Raw genomic sequence first — 18,178 nt, forward strand, 5'->3', positions numbered from 1 at the left:
GGGCATTCGTATGCCAACGCATGGAGTGCAAACGGCGATTCATACGTATGTTGTGTTTACCCTAATAACCCCGAGTTATTATCAGTCCCAACGAAGCAGCGGTGAAGCGGCATTGCGTAACCAAACTTAAAATACAGAAAATGATACATTGAATTAAAAAAAACCCTGAGGATTTGTAACTTGTGATTAGTCGAAGACCAGCTTATTTTTTTTAATTGTTAAGAACATTACGTTGTTCTGATACCATGCACTTATAAACCACGATGGTCAATTCGCTTTTTTAAAATTTTAATTAAAGGTTATAATTTTGGAAATAAAAACGTGATTTTGGGCAAAGTGAGCAGGGCAAAGCAGGAACACTCACTTTTTATATGTTTTGTTAACAAATGTACGGACTTAGATTTTCTGTTTAAATAGGATAAGACAAACCTTAAAAATTTATTTTTATGATGGTAATTAGCTAGTCTATTGCTTTATTCAATAATTTATTAATGTTTTGTACATAAATGTGCTGACATAGATTTTTAATTTAAATTCGATAAGTATAACTTTATTTATTTATTTTTTAATAATGGCAGTTAGCTATTCAATTGGTTTAATCATTTATTACTTCATATTTGATTGACAAATGTAATAAATCATAATTAGTTAAGCTTACCCGTTTTACCCGAACGACTTACCTGCTTTTGGCTCCCTGGTAGGGCAGAGCGGATTTTTCGTAAGTTTGTAACAATTGTTAATAAATAAATATTGGTTTTGAAATAATGCAAGAATCACTTTTTATTTTGAAGTTCAAGATCCCCTCTATAGGAAATAAAACTGAAATTGATGCGATAAAAAGCCAAAAACTACAATTTTTAATCGTTCTTGGTCAACCTACCCGCTTTGGGTAACCCACCCCTAAGGCGTTCGTGGTTATTGTTTCATTATTATTATTGATTTTTTTCAATTCCTGTGGAAAATTTTAATTTCGAAGGCTTTTCGTTGTAATTATTTTGTATAATTTATTTATTCTATTTTTGTTGTCCTCTTGCACATTAAAAAAATAAGATGTTGCAATTTCACACATCCCTGTATAAAACAAATTAAAGTGTACTAAACCATGATTTTAAAGAGTTTAAAAGACAGTTTAAACAGTTAAAAGTTCAAAAAGCGGGTTTTTTTTTTCAACAGTTTAAACAATTCAAACAATTTGGTATCGTTGTAACATTAAGCTATTTGTTTTATTTTCACATAAGTCATATTTTGTTCTCATAAAAAGTTTTCTTTTAAAAAAGTGCATCTGAAATAATTTGGAGCCTTAAATAATAAACATGAGAGGTTACTATTAAAAAATCGCTGTTGAAACTCGGATAAGTAGGCTCGTTGAGCTCTGAGCGAACTTTCTGTCAACTTATAAAGTCCTCAAAATTTCAATAACACTGAGGAACAATTCGTAGTTGAATACTAAAACTATGTGACTCACAATTCAGTTTTTTTTTTTTGAAACTGCTTAGAGAAAAATGGAAAACTAAACAAATATAAATGCTTTAGGGTTGGTTGGGGTAAGTGGATCACACCCCTAAAACTGAAATATGGATAAAGTTTTGAAACTTTTCTGCACTGATCATGTTAAATTTCATCACAGTGATTTTTTTTGCACTATTTGGGTCTCGTGGAATTTTTTTCCTAGGTCACAGCACTTAGTCCAAAAAAAAAAAAAAAAAAAAAAAAAACACTGAAATTATTATTATTATTATTATTTTTTGCGAGTGCAAGCATCATTTTTAAAAGTAGTGTTTGTAGGTTAGTTTTCATTATTTCTTAATGATAATTATTTTTTCACTTATAGTTTAACTTAAAGTTGATACAGCAATAAGAATTTTGTATGAAATATTAATAATGATTGTTTAAGAGGAGGGATCCCACTTACTCCCCTCACTTACTCCAAGTGTTTCTAGGTTAGTTTTTTTATTATTTTTTAATGATAATTATTTTTCACGTATACTTTAACTTAAAGTTGATACAGCAATAAGAATTTGTGTATGAAATATTATTAATGATTGTTTAAGAGGAGCGGCTCCACTTACTCCTTAAATTTTTGCCATAAGGGATAAGTGGGTCCCCTATAATAGTGGGGATTCAAAATCAAAAGCAACTCTGATTAAGTATTTGTATTGGTGAAATACAAGACAACTATGATGACCTAGTAGGAATTGATAGTTCAGCTACAAAAACTGTTAAAGCTGGTGAATATGTATTTGTTAAACTTACATCAAAGTAAACCATAAAGTAGGTCTAATGTTGGAAGTTGATGATACAAATTAAAAAATACTGTTGATTTGCAAGAACGAATTGAAATCGTGACACATTTTCCTGGCATGGTGCAGATGATGTTGGAATAATTACTGAGGATGAAGTAATAATGGTTCCTCCTTAGCCAACTTTACATAGACGCAGTCATTTAGTGTTTTCAATTTCTTTTCCATCTTATAGTTTTGGCTAATTCACCGAAATTGGTTTTAATCAACTGTATTACATTCATTAAACACACTTTTATATGTAAAAGCAAAATATATACCTATAGGCTTTCAATAAATTTCACAAATGAAATTGTTTTTTTTTTGTTAAAAAAGTTCTTGATACATATTTAAAAGACAGTAAATAAATATCTCATAAATGGACGCATTTACAAAAAAATTACTTACACTAAAATTTTACATACTTTATTATGTAAGACCCCCCGAACCACTTTTTTGTAGATGCCTTATTTTAATTTAAATAAAAGGGGGGTGTCCCACTTACCCCATAGTGAGGGTAAGTGGGACATCCATCGGATTTTTTTACAAAATATAATCATTAAGAGTAGTTAAAGCATTATTTTAGAAAATAATGACGAACATTTTTTAATAAGGATGTTCAAGATAAAATAAGACAATGAGTTTCATTTTTTTTTCTTTCAAAACTTTTGTATAAGGTTTCAAAAGCGAACGAAAGGGGTTCCCCAACCAACCCTATCGCAATTTTTGAAGAATGTGAAGAGTTGATTAAAATGCTAACTACAGTAAAACCTGTTAAGTTGACCACTCTATTAAGTTGACCACCTATTTATGTTGACAGCTATTTTTAAGCGCAGAATTAGATCTATAGCATATAATTCAACCTCTATAAGTTGACCACCGCAAGTGGTCAACTTATACAGGTTTCACTGTACCATTAAACTACCATTTATAATTTTTATTTAATCAGAAACATTTATGTCTTCTTCCGAACAAAAAATTTCAACAAATGTGAAGCATTCTGTTTTTCCCTAATTTGCAGTTTATAAGTTGTAGTGAACGAATGTATAATGCCCATGAATTGTACAGTTTATTTATCCTATTACGCGACGATGAATTTGTAGCACAATTTCTGTTGTGTTCGATGTTTGAGCAGTTTTAGAACTAAACAAGAATGCTAATTTCAAAACTAGTAACTTTTCGCGGTAGAGAGCGTATCACAAGAAGACTTTCTGCTTTTCTATGGGCTCACATAAAACTGTTCAAGGAGAAATAAAGTTTCTTTTACAAATTTTTGTTACTGTTATTTGTGACAATTTTAATTCATACTTTTGTCATGGTAAAAAATTAAAGGATCAATAAAGAATATATAACAATTGCGTGTTAATCATTAAACACAAAAAGGAAATTTTTTAAGACTACTTCTCAGCTTACTTTCTCTGTCATAATGCCTGCATTTTACTTCCGGTTGCCAAAAACAATAAAAAATAACAGTAATTATACAGTTAAAATACTTTCATTTTTAAACTGTTGCCAAAAAACCAATGAAAAATAATAGTAAGTTTAAAGTTAGCTTTGTTAATAAATTTAACGAACTAGTTTCAAGGCTGAACTTTAGTAAGCACATACTTAGATTTTAGGCATTTTCGACTTTTCAAAAATAATGCACGTTTTCGAGCTTTCTTGATTCAAGTGAAGTCATCAGTTTGAATTCGTTTCCAAAAGCTTTTTTTTTTCACCATACTTTCTCAAAATTCCTTTTCCTCGTGCATTCGAGCAAACAAACTTGCAATACTTAAAAGAGACTATGGTAAATATATGCGATTCTCTCTTTGTGGAGAGCACATTTATATTAAAACTAAAGTCAATACCGTTTTTTCAAAATAGGGTAGATAACAGAAAAGTACGTTTTACATTTCAAAGAATTTCACCTAATATAAATTTCAAAATGAAAAAACTTTAAAATAAAATTTATTTTTAGTTCTAAAGATTATTTCTTTGAGCTTGGGTAGCACTAAAAACTATGAAATAAAATAATTGCACACTTTCTTGATTACAACACTCAAATATTGCAGTTAATCTTAATATCTTTACATATAGGTTAATTCTAAAGCAGTTGATCAATTTTAAATTAAAAATTGTGAGAAGTAACCATAGGTGGTATAGTAAAAACTAGTCGTACAAAGCTATATATCGCTTATTTTTTCTCTCCAGTTTTTTATTTCAATTTTATTAGCTGATTTAAAATTAACCTAAATATAAAAATTTTAAGATCAAGTTCACTTTAAGAGTGCTGTAATCAATAAATCATGTACTTACTTTATGTCATACTTTTTAATGCGAACCAAGCTTTTAGAACTAGTCTCTAGAACTAAAAATATTTTTTTAAATTTTATTTTCGACTGTGCATGCATAATTGAATGATTGTTGCTTACTTTAAAAAACCTCATTTAATTTCTAAATTTTCTATATGTATCCTATATTGTTTGAATTGGTCACTTTGACTCCCATGTAGCTCAAAAACCTGACGTCGTAGACTAAAACTAAGAACATTTCTGGACTCATAGGCCATAAATTGATTAAAACAAGTTCGAGATCTAAAGCAATCAAATTACTGTTCTACTTTGTAATTTTATGAATGTGCTTCTTGAAATTTTCTTTTTAATTTTTATGCTCTATTTAATGTCTGAGTGTTATGGTACGATCTTGGTTCTCAAGCTCTTTCCTCCCATAATATTGCCGTTATTTCAAAATCTGTTCCTGGCAGAGTGTTCTATCTAGTCGTTTGGGATAAAACGAGTTCATTTATTTTTCTTTGTACTATTTGGAATGAATATGGATACGTATTCTGACAGTCAGTGGAACTAGTTTCTAGTCCCCACCGCTTTAACATTTTCCTAAAATAACATCATTACTATTATAGGAACTATCAAAAATTTTCCGAGTTGATCGAGTTACAGAACATGTAGGTAGAGTAAAGCTCCTTCACACGAGGGAACTTAGTTGAATCAATTTTCTAATGAGCAGTTATTAGGAAATATAATGAAGTAGAAAAGTAAAGAAATTTCCTGTCATCTTTCACATGTGTCGCTGCTATTCTCATCCCGATGAGTGTAATCAACTTTTAGTTGATAAAAAAACAACTGGTTAAATTTAAACCATGGAATGGCAAAGACTTAAATTCGAGGGTTAGTATAATAGGTATTAGAAAAAAAAAAAACCTTCCAAAAGCTACCTGGATTATTTTTACGAATTGAAAAGTTTGTAAAGCCTTTGATATTAAACCTTGATCGTAGCCATCCGAGTAAAGAAAAAAATAACATTTTTTTTCAAACCACATTTTAGTAAATTTCAAATGTCAAAAAAAATTGCAGACGATTTTATTTGTGACTTGAATGATCATTGATGCATGAAATCCTTTATCTTTGTGATTACTGTTATTAATATTTGCTTTTGGGAACGATTAAAACGCTTGCCCCACCAAAACTGGCACCAGTACCAAACAGAGACCGACGGAGCAAGTGTTAAAAAAGCGCTGGAAAAAGCCTGAGATTGGGTGGCCAAGCATGGCGGTTTCTGCCGCAACTTGGAATTCGTTCCTAACATTTTTTCTTCCCGTAAAAAAGATTGCTGGAAAATGCTTGTTCGCAGCTCCCAGTGTTTCCTCGAAAGGTCGCTTGCAGGGCGACCAAAACAAACCAAAAAAAGTGAGGAAATGTGCCCGAAATAACAGGTTGCCTGATGCTTTCACGACCGTTTTTTCGCCGTCAGCTGCAGCATCTATCAGTTAATTGGAAATATATTGCGCTGATATTTTTTTTTCGTGCTTTATAGCACTGGGTCCGTTTCCAATAAATCACAGGGAGAGAGATATTGTTGTGCTTTTTCGGATTTGCGTAATTCTGGGTATTTTAACGCTGATAGTTTTAACTAGAAATAGGGACACGGCAATGGCTTTGAATTCAATTATGTTAAGGACTTAGCTGATATAATGGTCAAAAAGGCTCATAGCCTTTCATTTATAATTAACCATGAACAGTGATTTAGCGAATGTATTCCCCATGCTTCAAGAAAATCGTTACATCAATTCGTCAATGCCAAAAGCTGTCCCTCTGTTTTTCAGTTCTAATTAAGAAAAGGGTAGCGAAATTTATATTCCTCGAATTTTACTGAGCCATATTTCTATGTATGAATCAAAAGGCAATTTTAGTTTAAATTTTCTTCCTTTTTTAAATAAAATTTTAAATTGAATTGTCACACAAATTTATCAATTGTGAGGTTGAGAAATTTTTACACATATTTGCTCTTCAACCGAAAAGTCTGATGTTTTTAAACGTGAGATGAACTTCGTTCAAACCTTCTAATGTTTATTAAAATTACTTAACATTGAAATAATAATAATAATAATAATAATAATAATTAAAAAAACGAAGCTTTGAATTCTTATCATTAAGTGAACATTTTGGGTTTTTTTGTTCTTTTTTTCTGCTTTTTTGAATATTAAGTAGTGTTTTTTGGTTTTTGGTTTCTCCTTTGCACTTTTCACTTTGTTTTTCTTTTTTTCTTTCACTTGATATATTTTTTATCATTTTTCATCACCGATTCCGTTTTTATTTAGTGTTTTACATTCATTTTTGCGTCAATATAGCTCGATATTGCTTTCCAGCTACGATGTTTGAAAAGCAATAGTCACTTATAGTTACTTTAGATTGGCAACAATTGTAAAAATTTAACTGTAGACCGCGTTCAATCGGTTGCAAGGAAAATGACTGACTCCGACTCTTGGATTTTCAAAGCTTTCTTCACCTGACTCCGACTCTTTTATCTCAAAATTCGCCCGACTCTGACTCCGGGGCCCTGGTAACAACACCTCCTAGAATGACAGCCAGATTTTGAAGGGTCGGTCGATGAAAAATTGTGCCGATAAGAGGTAACATGTGATTTTATTGTAAAAAAAGATGATACTGTTATCAGTTAGTGATAAGAACGTTATCTTTATTCCTCCCGACATCGCGTTTTGCTTTAGATATATGTAGCTAGCTATTGCTTTACTTTGCTTTTTTTAAAACATTAACTTCTTATAATATCAGAACCATAAAAAAAAGTCCAAAAGCAAAAAAATTAATCTCAATAAAACAAAGAATAGGATCAGACATTCTTCAAAAAGGATAATTTTTCTGTCACACGCCTTTTACAGAAAAAACTTTAAGGAACAATTCAGCTAACAATGCTTTTTAATTTCATCAAAAATATAGGTATCTATTTAAACCTACCAACATTTTTTTGATAATAATTTTTATTTTTATACATTTTTGATACACAACATATGAATTTTCACCTCCGTGGCATGGCTGTCGCACTTTGTGTGACTGATGATGTTGCTTAGTAACTTCTTTTATTAAAAGCATATATTTATTTATTTATTCTTTCTTTCGCAAGTTTTCAAATACTAATTGTTAAAGTATTATTACTTTTTTAATGTGTTTTAGTTTGTTTTAGTAGGATAAGAAATCATGCCACACAATAAATTCTTACCTCCGTTACAAAACGCAAAATACCATTTCTCATTAACAGGTGGCAGTACTGACATCACATTTTATTTTCCATGATACATAGGAAATTGTTTATTTTCAGCGATAAAGAAGTTGTGAGATTTTTGTAGAAAAACAAGAAGATAGGTTTTGTTTTAAAAGCAAAGTTGGGTTAATGTGAATTCTCGCTTCCATGAACTTAAATTTCGGGGATGTAAATAAATGTAAAAAAATAAATGACCATGTTTTCTTATGCTTAACATGTGCGAATTGTAGCAACGAAGAAAAATTAAATTTCCCTGAAAAATGTATACATTAGGCCTTTATGAATGGAAAATGCCTCACCTCCGTGAATCTCACCTGCGTGACAGACCTTATCAATAAGATAAATGAATACCTTTGTGCTGAAAAGTAAAGTAAGAAATAACAACGTCAAAAAGCACAAATTGCAGATTACTGCAGACACGTGTTTCAGTATTACAAGGAAAGCTTTTTTCAATGCAAAAAGTAATGAGCTTATGGATGAAAAGACATCTGACAAAAGCCAAGAGCTATACAAGCAAACAGCTTAAAAGATAAAAATAGATACTCCATTGATTTTCATATTCAATTTTCTTGTGAGAAAGAACGGGATAGTTTCATTTCTTGACGTACTTGTTTCCCGCACTGAAATTGGTTTTGAAACTACTGTTTATCGCAAACCTTTTGCTGTTTATTTACCTCCTCATAGATTATCGTCTCATCCTCCAAATCAAAAATATTCTGCTTTCAATTCTTTTGTTTATTGCGCAATTAATATTTGTTCTTCAAAGGAACTTCTTAATGTGGAACTTAATTAGCTTGAAGCTGTGGCAATTGATAGAGACTATCCGAACACTTTGATTGATTCCATTTATAAAAACTTTCAAATAAATCCCAAACTAATGTTCTTAACCGAACCTTCATCGGAAAGAATTTGGTTGTTTTGCCATTCTTTCCATCTGTAAGCTATCAGGTTTCTAAGATTTTAAAGCGCTTCCAATTCCAGGTGGTGTTCTCTCCTATTAATAAACTTTTATTCTCTTCTCTTAAAGATTCTATTCACCCTCTTAAGTGTTGTGGAATTTAAAAAATTAATTGTAGTTGTAAACTTGCCTATATTGGACAGACTCGGCGTGCTTTAAAATTTTGCTTGAAAGAGCATCAAAATTATGTGAAAAAACAACAATTAAATAAGTCTAGTATTGCTCAACATTGTTGGGATTCGAATCACTCTTTTGATTTTAACTCTTATCAGATTGTCCAAAAAACCCCCAATTCATCAGATCTTGACTTTTGGGAATCTTTCCACATTTTGAGGAGCAGTTCTAACTTAGTTAATGATCTTAAAGCAGTTCCGTATTTTTCCAATGTCTGGCTCCTATATCTTTAACATTGTCCTTTCTCCATCCATTTTTTTCTATTTTGAATACTTTTTTACTTTTATTTTCCATTCATTTTTATCTATCTTGCTTGGTTTATTTTAAACTTTTTTTTTGTCACGGGTTGACATTTCTCCCACCTTTTCTTCTATTTATTTTTATTTTTTCCTTTTCCGAAAATTTTTGTTTTTGTTTATTTCATTTCTTGATGTTTTTTTCTTCCATTCAGCTTTTCCTTTTTTGCCGTTCACGGTTATTGACATTTTTTTTTTGCTTTAGCTTTGGCTTAAACTTTGTCCAATTGAATTCTTTCTTTCGGCTTTACTGTGCCTGTAACACAGCTCTTGCCCTTTGTTTGCATTCCTATTGGTTCTTTATTGGTTCATAATATTCTCATAGGTGTTTGGTTAATCCACTATTTTTATCTTTTTTTTCTTTTCAAGCTCTTGGATTTTGTCGGATGTCTTTTCATCGATAAGCTCATTACTTTTTATATTGAAAAAAGCGTTTCTTGTAACGTCGAAACACGTGTTTGCAGTAATATGCAATTCGTGCTTTTTGACGTTGTTATTTCTTACTTTAGACCTTATCAATGTCATTATTTCTGAGGTGGAAATAAGTGATAGAGGGGAAATACATCAATTTTAGGCAGTCTACAAAATTATAAATTTCCAGTATATTCTCAAATTTACTAATTTGAAAATACATTAATATTATACTATTTTTTAACACACATTTGAACAAAAAGAATAACTAAAAATCAAGCCGTACTTTAATTAAGAGAGCTTAATATTAGATTCACATTAATAATAAAAATAGCTCAATGTTTGCAGAATTAACAAAATTACTACTTTGATATTAAATTGGCCTTGATTTTCAAACATTAAAAGTGTTTTTCTTTTTTCGTTGAATAAGCATCTAAATAAAAGTAATAGTGCCTTATGTAGGAATAATAGCTAAAAAATTTTGGTAAGTAAACACGTAAGTAAGAAAATAATAGTGCTACCTGTTGCAATCAAGACTAACATTTTGACTTACATATAAATAAATAGTAATGTAGCGAAGGGCTAATAATAATAAAAATTACGATGATTAAAACAAATATCATACAAAAATCAAATAATAGTGTAAGCCGTAGTAACATTAAATGTAAAGTTTTAACAAATAAAGTCGAAAGTAAAAAAATACTAGTTTAAATAGTTTGAATAAACAGACAGAGGAATAAAATTATAGTGCAGACTGTAGAAACAACTCCTATAATATTTTTTTAAATGAAACTGGTAAGATAAAAGTAATATTGCTTGCCTTAGTAACATTAAATATCAAGTTATTTTATAATTATATTATGTAGGTATGAGTAGAATAAAAATCGTAATACAAGCTTTATAGCATCAACAATTTTAACAAAATCGTAGTAAAAATAATAGTGTTGACTAGACATGCGATATTGAGTATCTGGAATAAAACCAAACAAGACGGTTTTTTTTTCAATTCAACTGAGGTTTTTAAATGCCAGTATGTTGAAGTAGTTTGAACACAGGATACGGTTAAGTCATTGCGCTAAAATAATTATTTACTTTTATAAAAAATGGCTTATAAAATGTTAAGGTTATCAAAAATTCAAATCCATTTTAGTTAGTCTCAATAAAATGAAAGATGAAACAATTTTAAGCTTCTTCTGAACAGGAAAGCCCTATAAAAGAGTGCAGAATTGAATCGACTAGCATTTCATATATTTTTGGGATACTGTGATCAGCGCAGCCATTGTTTTAAACATGGAATCCACAAGGGTATTGTTTTTAAACTTCTTCGTCACAGTCACACTTAAAAATTAATTAATTTAAAAACTACTACTTTTAAGGCTCATACCGAAAAAAAAAGAAAAAAAAAGAAAGAAAGAAGCATTAAACTTGCCATACTTTAGGCCGGTAGTGTATTTTAGTGTATTTTAAAACATCAAATAAGCATACTACACTTTTTATGGCGGCTATTTTGGTCTTTTTAAAGAAGCATTTATTTAATATTTCACATTCATTTAGACTTCATACTGAAAAAATATACAAACAAAAAATTCATGTGAAAATTTTGTTGAACGAAATATTACAAATGAGTCGTGATGAAAATTGAGGAATGTCTAAAAAATCTTTGAAAAATCACAAGTAACAATAGCCAGAAAATTTTGTCTAAAATGTGGCATCAAAGTTAACAGAAATATAAAAAGTTATATGAGAAACAAATCCAGCAAACGGCATAACAACTCAAAAGTTACATTAACAAATTTGAAAAAGAAAAGAAAAGCAATTACAATTTAAGAACAAACGTCAAACAGGAAAATTTTCAGGGGAAATTTCAACATCATAACTTGTTTTTCGTCATTGTAATGGACATCCTCAAATGATACTTATTATTACATGCAGAAGAGTTGACTACTTTTCAAGGTTGTGTAGTTTCACACGCATTCATCATAACGTCAATAATTGTTTCAACTTAACGATGTAAAATTATCATTACGGTTTGCAAACGTGAACTGAGCAAGCAGCTTTTTTTCAGTCTCGGAAGGGTATGTATTATTTTATGCAGTTTTTCTTAAATAGATATTAGATGGTTTAAATTATACAAGTACTATTTGTAATTTACACAATTTACAGTTGTACATATTTTAAAACGTGCTTACATTTAAATTGGAAGAAAAGTTTAGTATCTGGAAAAAGAGAGCACTTAAATCTTATTGTACATCTAAAAGCTTCACTTTTTAAAGAGTGACTCCTCATAAGGACTGGCAGAATACTTTTTTAATAATATCCATTATCTGAAGGTTATTTTATGCCGCTTTTGTTAGATAATAGATATTTTAAATTATACAAGTACTATTTGTATTTTTCACAATTTACATTTATAGGGGAATGTTGGGTAAAGTGAAATAGTTAAGATAACTGAGCTTTTTCAAAATGAACAAATAGAAATTCATTTTGAAAATTACAGAACATAAAGAAGAAACATTTCATTTTATAGTAAAACTTGCATTGAAGCAGAGTATTTTTTTATTTTTGGCAGCAAATTTTTGCTTTGAAAAGAAAGTGCAAAACTTTCATTTTTTTTTCATTGGGCAAAGTAAAAAAATGAAATATTTTTGTAATGAAATAGCTTCTTTTTAACTATAAAAAATGTTTTTGATCAAAAGAATAGGTTTTTAAAAATACTTAATAAATGAAAAGATAATGAAATAATTAAGCAATAAATAAATAAATTAATTAATTAATACATGAGAGAAAATAAATGAGTGAATAAAATAGTGAATTAATTAGAAAATAAGTGAAAGAATTAATTAATAAGTATCTTATTAAATGAAGGAATGCAAATAAATTCGTTAATAAATGAATGCGTAAGTGATTTAGCAAATAAGTGAATGAGTAATTGAAATGAACTCTTTCGCTTTGCCCCGCATGCACTTGACTAATTGTGATAAATATTAAAAATACAAATAAGTTAAATATTAACTAAATAATTATGGCACCGAATATTAGAGGTACCTATTAATATTTAAAAATGTTAATAAAAAGAACTTTATCATTTGATAGTATCAAAATAGTTTTTGACTTACAACAAAATATTACAATGTCAGTATCAATTTTTGAAAATTAGTTGTATTACTTTGATTTATAGAGGCAACTTTTTTTCTTGACTTTAATAGAATACATATATTACTACATACTTAAAATATTACTTGGAAAATGGCACTGAAAGCAAAGTAAATATTTCACCATTTCACTTTGCCCAGCTATTTCACTTTGCGCCACATTTTCTTACATCTAAAGGCTTCACTTGTTTTAATGATACTCACTAGATGTTTTAAATTATGCAAATACTATTTGCAATTTACACAATTTACAATTTTTCATATCTTAAAATTAATTAAATTGTAAGATAAAAGTTAAACATCTGGAAAAAAGAAAGCATTTTAATCCAATTGTAGACCTAAAGTCTTCACTTTTAAAACTGACTATTCATAAGAGCTGGTCGAATACTTAATAGTATTCAAATCTTTTCGCTAGTTAGAATTTGTTTTAGTTTTTAATGCCTTTTTTCAAAATTTTAATATTTAATTTTAATTTTTATGTTTATGTTTATCCCGAGTTTCTATTTTTTTTAATGCCACATTCTTGATTCTGTGTTTCGATGTTTTTCCAACCCTACAGTTTATATTTTTACTGCAGCTGCTTTTTTTATGATGCAGAATGAAAAAACTAAATTTGTCGTTTGTAATTAAAAAAAATTCCTTCAGTATTGATAATAATAATATCTACGGTGACTGACGTTACAATTTGACTCTATTTTTAAATTATAAATTCAGCTCTGTCGTAAAATTAAATTTTGTTTCTTCTGAAATTGATCTAAAATATCATTATATGGTAGATCATTGCCCCCACACTTGTTTTCAGACTTGAGAAAAAGATTTTGTATGAAATTAAGAGGAATAAAAAAAACGTGACTGATGTTACGCGGATGAGACATTGGGAAAAGTGACTTATATATAATTTAAAATTCTCTTCAAACTAATAACGTAAAATCTAAACAAATTTCTTCCCCTTAAAATAGAGATTTTAGACTTGATGAAAAAACTTTGTTTTATTGAAATAACTTAAAAACTAAAAGTATAAAAATTATTTAACAAACATTTTTGAATGATGATACAAAGATTTTGTGACTGATGTTACATTTACAACAAATTGATGTAATTATAAATTTTTTCTCCTTGAAGATAAAATTTGCATTTAAAATTGTAAAATTGTATTTAAAATACTAGAAAAGTTCATTCATAAAGTTTTAAAAGTCATATTTTAATGAATTTCATAAAATAAAAAGTCCTCTTGCGATTACTACATCTAGTGCGCTAAATATTTTATTGATTTCTCATGTGAATAATAAATTTTATTCACATTGACAGGCTATTTCCCATGTTTTACTGCTTGAATCTTGACAGTTACTAAATACTCCTAGTTTTCAATTTCAATTCATCTAACTTCTCGTGATACAATTGTTTGTCATATTCTTCAAGAACCCGTTCTCCAGTTGCAGTCAACAATGTTGGAACATGTTCTGCTGGAAGTGATTAACTCTTTTACTGTAAAAAAAAAGGTTGTTGCTTAACACCTGCTACAGCTTCTGAATTAAAAAAAAGTCTTTATAACATGACTGCAAGTCGGATGGTGATAGCTTTGAAATTTGCATGAAGCTGTGATACTTAGAAATATTTTTGCATCGATGATGTAGCACGTTTATTCAAATGTAATACATGAAGAACTAGGAGTATCTGTTTATCAAATTTCATGACAGAAAGTTTTTTGCAGCAGCAGTTTTTTTCTGCTAATATATAACAAAGAGCGTTTTGAATGACTAATAGATTTTACCAAGGTTTCATTATTTTAAAGAGGGGCAACGCAGCTGCTAATTGAAACTTGGGACTTCAATACATTACATTTTTTCCGCTCTTATTTTACTTCTTCACCTAATTTCTCTTTTTAATTTATTCTAAACTAACTTTGGTAGTTTTAATAGGTTTTTAAAAATTAGTTTATTTATTTTTTATCATCAACTTTTTTCATATTCTACTTTGCTTTACCTTTTGTAATTTTCATGTTTTTCTTTATTTCTTAATTTATATCACCTCCTTTTTTCCCTTTCTGCAGCAGTCAATGCTATTTGCGCAATTTGTTTCAGGTTTATTAGCGAAAAGAGAAATGTGACTGAAATTACTGTGACTGATGTTACATATTTTAAATAAGTTTTAAATAATTAAATTCAAGTATTTATAAATATTTAAGAGATTAATATTAAAGATATCATCATAAATGAAGAGAATATGACTTTTTATAAACTTGGGTTTGTTTTTGTTTAAGCAATGCAAACTTTTATGCAATTTTGTGACTGATGTTGCTTAGTATGAGGCCTAGTTTAAAAATATTTGCTACAAGACAATTATAACAGTTAAAAGTTTCTTTGTTGGTCTAATCTCTTTCTAGATAAATCACATTTCAATAAAAAATAAGATTGTATACATAGCAATTCATTTCCTAAGTGAAAATCAAAAGATTAACTTTTAGAATCGCAAATGCAACGACACATGTGCACTGAGGAGTGTTGTCAAAATTTACCTATAAAACTTACAAAAAATGTGTTTATAACTTTTTTCGCATAGTTTTATAAAAAAAAATCTTTTTTACCTCATATGAATGAAAAAAATTGCTGATACAATGAAGTTTTTTTTTACTGAGATGTCCCTAGTTTCATGGACATTCCCAATAGCAATTTCTGAATCGGTACTGACAATTGAGAGTCTTATGAAAAGGAATAAAAGAATTTGATATTGAAGAATTTAAAAGGGAAAAAATATTTTGTTCATCGACACAGTTGCCCAAAAAAACGAAATTTTAGATATTGGGGATATTTAATAATAATAAAAAGATTGTTCTTCCCATTCTTTCGAAGAAAAAAGGTAAGCACAAAAGAGAGAAAAAGTTTAGTTTCTGATTTTAAGGAATTTTTTAAATGCAGTCATATACTTCATAAACCAAATATAAAAGTGCGTTTTTTTTTAATACTAACATTTTAAATTAACAAAACTTCGCAGAGTAATAACGGAAAATTGGAAGTATTAAGCACACAATAATTTTAACAAAATGCATCCTTATAGAAACTGATAATGAAGCTTTGGAAAGTTACATTATTGTACAGGGGCAATTGCACGGGTAACTGACTGACATTTTTTAAGCAGAACAATACGTATTTTTTAATATTTAACGCAAAATGTATATTGTAAAAATAATCTTTTGCCCTGTAATACTGTATTTTTTAGACTGAATTCAATTTTTATAGTTAAATTCTTAAAATACATTTTGGACGATTCAAAAATAAATAAATAAATAAATAATAGCATTGTAACTGACTGACATACTTATTTTTAAAGCGTCAGTCATTTACCATGCTTTTAATAAATATTTAAAAACCATTTAAAATGTATTTCGTAAATTCAATCATACTATATTAAGTTCATCTTACGAAATACAATATTCCAGGGCAAAAGATCGCTTGCACAACATATATTTTGCATTGAATGTTACAAAATACTTATTGTTTTGCTTGAAAAATGTCAGTCAGTTACCCGTGAAATTGCTTACGGATTACTTGTTAAAGAACCCACGTCCTATATTAAGAAGAAATATTTTTGGATAGAACAAAAAAATAACCCCGTGATTATTCTATAAATTGTAAGAAAAAAGTAATTTAATCTATTAAATATGCTAATAATTTAAAGGCAAAAATATTTTTCAGATACCGTTAGACGATTAGCTTCTATATAATGTAAAACAGAACCACAAAAATAAACCGTTTATGTTTGTGTTAAACCGTTTAAAAAAAATAACCGTTTATGTATTAAACGATTAGTTTGCGTGAATCAATCGAGAATAATGCTCGAATAGTTCTTCCAAAAATTCAACCATTTCCTGCAGTTAAGAGCTTAAATCTGTGTCTAAAAAATATGAACCTAATAAAAAATTAATATCAGGACAAAAATACCTCTTGCTGCTCTTCGCTAAATGATGTCGTATCTTTCTTTTAATGCTAAATGTCACGTGCCGTTATAACGAGAAGCAAAACATAATCTTAAAAAAACATTACTTTCTAAAAACGCAAATTCTTTTTAGAGTTATGCTTCTTAAAGTAGGCGAGCACCCTAATTTTTGAAAAAAATCGATTTGGAGATTTTGAGAAATTTAGAGAACCCAAGTGTTTTTCTTTCTAAATCCACAATAGTTTTTTTTTTTTTTTTAATTCGATGAATTATTGAGAAAACTAGAAGAAATTTACTAAACTCAAATGACTGCTTATATCAGAAATTTACTTTTGCTTTCTTGATTTTCTCACAACTACGTTTTCAAAGTTTTTTCTAACGCCAACAGCCCTAGAGAAAAAAGTATCTACTCTAAAGATTTGAAACTTTGCAAAATTGGTAATTGAACATATTACTATGATATAAACCTCGAAAAGTTTTTACACACGCAATATGTGGTTTTGAAATGATGAGCAGTTAAACTTAGGCAGCAAAAAGCACGGTTTTTGGAGGCATTTTTCAAACATTTACACATAAAACCTGTTTTTAATTAATTATTTCAAAATTGGAGGGTTATATCACTCTCTGGTATCTAACAAAGAGATGACACAAAAAGTTTTAAGAATTATGAAAAAGTGAATGCATTGGAAGTGTTAAGGAAATGGCAGTTTTTTTACTAAAAACATGGCTTTTTTATTAAACAAAATATAAAGATTTTTTTTTTCAACAAATAAGTTGTCAAAATTTGTTATTTGTGTCATATTTAATTATCGTATAAAGTTTAAGAAAGGTGCAATGAATATTGAAGAAAAAATTATTTAGGGTGTTCACCTACAATAAATAATTAAAATAATACCAATAATTTTTTTAACAATAATTGTTTTCCCTAATATGCTTATTTTATTAAATACATCTGTTTTTTAGAAACCAATTTCTGAATACTTAACTCCAAATTTGTAACGCTGTCATTAACCGTGTTTTTTTATTTGTAACATTAAAACAACTGGTCGAAGGTTGAGCTATACTTGTCTAGGTAATGTGTAAAATTAGCAAGGGCGACTCGTTTAAGCACCGTTTTCATTTCTCAAATTACCTAGGTAATATACGAAGTATCTAAGTAAAGTGGTCATTACCTACTAAGCACGCGTGAACGTACATAAAAGTAAGATATTTGCTAAAACAGCAGCAATGTCCCAATGCTCTTAAATAAATAAATATAACGTTATTTATTGATTTTTCGATAGTTAATGAATCAATACAATCAAACAATCAATTAGTTTTTCACAAACTAGATATATGATCAAACAATGAAGAAGCTATTATACAAAGAATCTAATAGATTAAGCAGAGGTTCCGAACTTCAGACCTCGGCGGACCCCC

At 28.9% G+C, this 18,178-nt stretch overlaps 1 protein-coding gene across 1 annotated transcript in view; it reads left to right on the forward strand.

The window, feature by feature from the left end:
• Nucleotides 1-11,633: 11,633 nt before the first annotated feature.
• Nucleotides 11,634-18,178, forward strand: part of LOC129230693 (alcohol dehydrogenase class-3-like) — a 54,221-nt gene continuing 47,676 nt past the window's right edge. Inside the window, exon 1 of the mRNA XM_054865112.1 lies at nucleotides 11,634-11,749. The gene's annotated coding sequence lies outside the window, so the exon portion shown is untranslated. The remainder of the gene's footprint in view (nucleotides 11,750-18,178) is intronic.

The sequence above is a fragment of the Uloborus diversus genome, chromosome 9, assembly GCF_026930045.1.
Source record: "Uloborus diversus isolate 005 chromosome 9, Udiv.v.3.1, whole genome shotgun sequence".
NCBI classification, from domain to species: Eukaryota; Metazoa; Arthropoda; class Arachnida; order Araneae; family Uloboridae; genus Uloborus; species Uloborus diversus.